The sequence below is a fragment of the Pyrgilauda ruficollis genome, unplaced genomic scaffold (assembly GCF_017590135.1).
Source record: "Pyrgilauda ruficollis isolate IOZ18807 unplaced genomic scaffold, ASM1759013v1 scaffold24, whole genome shotgun sequence".
Taxonomy (NCBI): Eukaryota; Metazoa; Chordata; class Aves; order Passeriformes; family Passeridae; genus Pyrgilauda; species Pyrgilauda ruficollis.
Window position 1 is genome coordinate 8816641 of NW_024523648.1, and position 6000 is coordinate 8822640.

Sequence of the window (6000 nt, forward strand, 5' to 3'; positions counted from 1 at the left end):
CTTGCTGGTATGTCTTAAGTATGGAAAACTCCTTCAAAGCAACAACATAAATGTCCACAAAACCTTTGTTATAGATTAGCAGATTAAGGGTCTTAGGCTCATAACTGGTATCTTTTAGGCTCCCCCACTTCTACTTAGCAAGGGTATACTCATGGCACCAGAAATCTGGGGGTGCCTGTTATTTATCTTAGCAGACCTTGGACTCGAAACATGAAGTTTTTCCAGCTGTTCATATCCTGTGGCTGAAGCTGATTAGCAGTGTTTGTATCTCAAGACAAATTCACACCTGAACTAGTTTTGTAATAATTGGTGCCCTCCTATCCTCAGCTAAAATGCTAACTCCGGTATCTGCAAATACTTGGTTGTACTGGTTGCAGGAAGTGCAGGGATATTGGAACACTGCACACAGCCTGTCCCTCGTCTTGCTTTGGCATGGAGTCAGGGGGCTCACACTGCAAGGGACTGATCTCACTGTCCAGTTTTGGCATCTGGAGGTACAAATTGAACCAGCATCTCCTGCCAGACATTGTGCACAGGCTCTGCTGCCCCGTTTGCAAGATTTGTGCATTTACAGTGGTTAGTGGAATCCCTGAACAGGCATCTAACTAGGGATTGGAGTCCAAGCCTCTTGCATCCCGAGGAAGTTTGTCTGCTGTTTCCTCTGGTAGGGTTGGTTTTTTTGGCAACAGCTCAAGTATCCTGCCTGTTAGCTCAGGCTATGGAAGCGGATTCCCATGCAATCCGGAGCATATGGGAGGCAGCTGTGCTCACTGAGGAACCTGCACAGCTTGGATACAGCAAGTGCTTGGGGATGGGCAGGAGCTTTGCCAAAAGCAGAGAGGATTCCTGAGATGTTCCTGTCTGGGTGCTGAGCGCTGGATGTTTGTCATTCGCAGCTGCCACATGGGAAGGGAGCAGGCCTGAGGAGGCTGATGGCCTCACAAGGAAGGATGTGGCTTGGAATGAGGAGCAATGTGGAACAGAAGGCCAGTGGAATTGGCAGCATAGGGTTTAGAGCTCTAATTTGGTGGGGGGAAGAATGATGTGAAAAAGGAGGGGTGACTTTGCTCTGTGAAGGTTTTGAGATACTCGTGACAAGGTGAAACAGCCACCACAATGCTAACACCTGGTACAGGGCTGGTGTCATCTCTAGTTGGGCACTACATGTAGTCTTTACAAAAGTAAGAATTAAAGTCAGGGGTCTAGTGTCTGTTCTGCTGTCTGTTCTAGTGTCTGTAAAGTTAGCACGTGTCTGTTCTGCTTCAACATCCTCTTGTAAAAATACTATCAACTCATTAGAACAGGAAGAACAGTTTTAGGAAGCATCTCCTATTCCCCCTTGAAAATGACATCCACTTCCAGAGCTTGAAAAGGCTATGTATAATCATAGAATGACTGGGGACAGGTGGGACCTCGAAGACCGTGTGGTTCCAACCCCTTCTGCAATGGGCAGGGCAAGGAGTGAGGATATGATGAAATGAGGGGAGCAGAAGTCTGATATGCCACAGGAGCTGTGCCCTGGGATGATCTCTGTGTCACCTTGACCCTGTCCTCATCATCTGTTCTACAGATAGGCCTCTGTCCCTCCTACAAGGACAGGAAGGATAACCAACACAATGCCTTTTCTCCCAGCAGCTAGACAAGAGGGGATTGTGGAAAACTGCAAGGCATTTGCAAACCAGTTGCTGCCCTGGAAGGCAGACATCCCAGGAAGCCTTCAGGAAGCAGCGTGGGAGCAATCCCTGCCTTCTCCCCAGCAAAAATGTTCCTCTGGGGGGCTCTTCTGTGTCCCCTCAGCCTTGCAGTGCTATGGCCTCTCCCCTAGCCAAGCTAGCTGTCTCTGATTTGTAAGCAGGTTCCTGGTGAACTTTTAAATTAATTTCTGGGAGATTTTCATGGGGCAGTCCCAGAGGCAGCGTTACAGTCAGTGGTGCCTGTAATTTCCCATAAAAGCAGCTGTATGAAGCAGAAATCCTGACACACAACCACCTGGACTAGCATGTCTCCCTTTCTCCATTTCAGGGTAGCCATGAGGGTTACAAAAAGACAGAGGTGATGCTCAGCCAGTGTTTGAGGGTAGTATATGCTCAGGGCCAAAAAAAAAAAAAAAAAAAAAAAAAAAAAAAAAGAAAAGTTTTCAAGACTGCTTCACTAATGTAGAGGAGGCTGGGAGGTTACAGTTCCAAGGAAAGTCTGCTAGGTGAAGGTGGAGCAAGGGGGAAACATTATTTATTCAGAGGAAGTTTTCTTAGCCCAATTACATTTATTTTTTTAATCTTCCAGATGTTTTCATTATCATTTAATGAGCATGATTAAGAATTTGAAGGACAGATATGACCTGTCCATTATTCTGGAGCTGACATGAACTCTTCTAAACTACAGTATTTGCTGAATAATCTTGAAAATAGCATTCTTTTCTTTGGCATAAGTCTCCCTGCTGGGAAAATGCTTTTATTGGATTTTTTGCATAATCTGTCTTGATCTTGCAATTGGATTCCAGCTCTTACATCCTCTCTCCTCCCCACAGCAGAGCAAGTTAATGCCTCGCAGATGCAAGGGGGGAACCTGCATCAGTATGAGTGATGTGGCAAAAGTTGGGCATGTTGCTTACAGTTCCAGATACAAAAGCATATTTAATTTAAAACTAACAGACAAACCCCTTGAGCCATTATTGGCACCAGTTGGTAGAAGCAGGCTCATATTCGTTCTGGGCTCATATTAATCATGGCAGTATATTGACTATGTTGAAATTACTATTTTGTTTTCTTTCACTCACAGGCAATAGTTGCTCATGAAGAGAACAGATACAATACTTCTTCCTGTAAATATCCCCAAGTGTCTCAAGGCTCTGGATGTTCCTGTTATTAGTTATTTATTTTTCCAATAGAAGAGGCATCACATTTTGTTTTCTCTTTCCAATTGAGAGCTTGGATCACTTGGGTAGCATCAAACCTTGCAATCTAAGCAGGTGAGATGGTTTTGCTTAAAACTTCTCAAAATCCTACTTTCAGTTTTAACTAATGTACAGAGAGCACAGTGATGATGTGCTATGACAAAGCAACCTGCTATACTTGTCTATTATACCACAGAAACCAGGAACCTTGGCATATCACTGAAAAAATAACACTTGAATTGTAAACTAAGAAAGGTAACCATTATTTTTTCCCATTGAGAGACAAAGTAAAATTAGCAGGAAAGTGGTGGTGGGTGGCACTGACAAGAAGCAGGGAAGCAGAAGAGCACAGCTGGAGGACTGCAGGAGCAGAGGCCAACATGCATCAAGCGATGTAAGATTGCTGCTACTGGAAACAGAATGTTTGTTATGGTAAACTTGGAAGTAGGAGAAAAAAACGGAGAGGCTCCACAATCTGCAAATCCAGAAAAATATTTAAATGAGTTGAAAAAAGGAGTGCTTTTATTGAACATGAATTTCTGACCTCTTTGCAGGAATGCAGATAATATGGCCACTGTGGCTTCTCAAGGATGAAGTGCTCTTTAAGAACATGTTCATACATACATATGAACATTTGAAGTAAGAGTATCTTCACTTTAACATAAGCTCATAGCTGTAACATAACACCAATGAACCAAAGAGTAAGAGTATCTTCACTTTAAACATAAGCTCATAGCTGTAACATAACACTTACCAATGAACCAAACGTAGTGTGAAGCTAGTGCTTTCCTTTGCAAGAGAAGAGATAGGCAAGAGGGGCTTTTAAAAATTTGCTAGAAATAAGAAACATGACAGTGTATGGTTAACTAATAATGACCTTTGAAGTGTAAAGCTCAATTTTCCTGCTCATTACCAGTTTTCTTAAGGGAGACACCAAAACCCTCTACCTGGCTCCTACTCTAAATACAGCACACAAACCAAAGATTAGAAGGTTATGTTTGAATTTTAAATGGGCTAGACTGAAATATTAATGATTCCTCAGCTTGGAAGAGCATTAAATAGACTGTCAAGTGGGCAGTGCTGAGGTTAGCCTGTTTTAATATTCTGGTGAAAAATCTGTGGCTCTTTCTAATTCTGTTGTGATCTCAAAATGTAACCAAACAATGAGCACGGGGTGTCCCTAAAGGGAGAAGATACTCTGGCTTTTAAGCAGAGAGGAGGAAGACTAAACAGAGGGAGTATTACTGGTGATGCTTGGAGAATTAATATTTCTCAGCCCTTCCTAAGTCAGTGCTCTGGACTATAGGAGCAGATGGACATTTGTGTACTTTGTGTGTGCACACACGTGTGCATGCGTGCACCCTCCCTCTGGCAAGGACGTGCTCAGGCTCTGTCCCCTCTCTGGACCTGGGGACAGGGAACTTCAGCAGCTGCACTGAAGCTCAAACAATTGCTTCCCCTTGACCTTGCGCTTCCCTGGCGCAGCTGGAACACGGTGTGCAGGGACGTGCCGGTGTTTCCGCTGCGCTGAAATGTCTCTGCCACCTGCTTATCAGCTCATGCGTCTCTCCTGGCAGCGCTGCTGCTCTGTGGGGGACACAAAATATCCTCTCGAGGTGTATTTTCCCTGGTGTACCTGCCCCTGCCAGCCTCGGGACTTGGCGCCTCTGAGTGCTCTGCAGCCCAGCGTGGAAAAGGCTCTGCTCTCCAGGAGCAGCCCGCGGCGGGACAGGGCTGCCGGAGTCCTCCTGCCCCTTTCTTTGGCTTTCCACTGCAGCCGCTGGGTGCGGGGTGCTGCCGGGGGGTGCTGCCCGGGATGCTGCCGGGGATGCTGCCGGGGATGCTGCCCGGGGATGCTGCAGGGGATGTTGCCGGGGGACGCTGCCCGGGGACGCTGCCCGGGGATGCTGCCGGGGATGCTGCCGGGGATGCTGCCGGGGATGCTGCCGGGGATGCTGCCCGACTGCCCCGCGGAGGGCCCGGGTGGCTGCGCTGGTGTGACGGCACCATCTAGTGCTGTCCCTGCACACCGCCGCTGCATGCTCGGCCGGGAGGAGACTCAGCTGGGGCTTCTCCCAAAAACAAACCAACAGGAAAAATCGACGCAGGCTGCACCGTTCGTGTGCGTAGAACCATTATCTCCTGCTTCATGACACCCCCAAAGGTGAAGAAATCGGATGTGGCAAAGGAAAAAACTTCTAGCTGTTGTCTTCCCAGCTAGCTGAAATTCCACCCAGCTCTGGCAGCTGTTGAAGAGTAAAAAGCAGGGTGGAGTGTTGGCTTGCATTAGCGATGTATGTACACAAAACACATGTGAAATGATGGGCTTCTTTAGTGGGCTCTGAAGGGAAAATGCAAGTTCAGTTCTGGATCACTGCTGATTTTGGAGCATGAAAGTCTTCAGAGTGAGCTGCAAGCCACAGGAAAGGTACAGATCGGGCTTCTGGGTTGGGAGGCAGGGAGATACCAGCTTACCCCAAATGCCTTTGGCAGCAGATCCAGCAGAAACTGGGCTGCTGAGGCTCTCCTGCTTCCCGGGGTTATGGAGGGGACACCTGCAGTATGAGGCAAAGGAAGCTGAGCAAGCACTGGAGTCATTAGCCAAGGTTAAGTGGCGATGCCTTCCAAGAGGTTCTTCAGCCTGTTTGCAGATACACCCAGTATGTACCACAGATGGTAAAAACCAGAGGAGAACCTCAATGAAAATAAAGGTAATGGAAAAGAAAAAGAGCCAACCTGTGTCTAAGTAAAAAGGAGAAAGCAAACTGGGGAAATAAATAGAGAAGCACCACTGAATATAAGTGGTTGTGGAAAATGAACTTGGACAAAAAGCAAACTCTAAGTAATTTAAATGTACAGACAACCCCTGTTTTACATCAATTAGCTGAATTTCCCTCTTCATAATAATCCCCTGGGATCCACACCCAGGGATGGTGGTGACAAAGTACAACTTCAAAAAAAGTAATGACCAAGGCAGAGGTTTTAGGGATGTGGTCTCGTAGGCACAGACAAGTACGGCACGGCAAGTAGCAACTAACAGCAGATGACGGAGGCCCCCAGCGGTTGCTGCCAAACCACTCATTGCATCTGTGCCCAGCAAAGCTGAC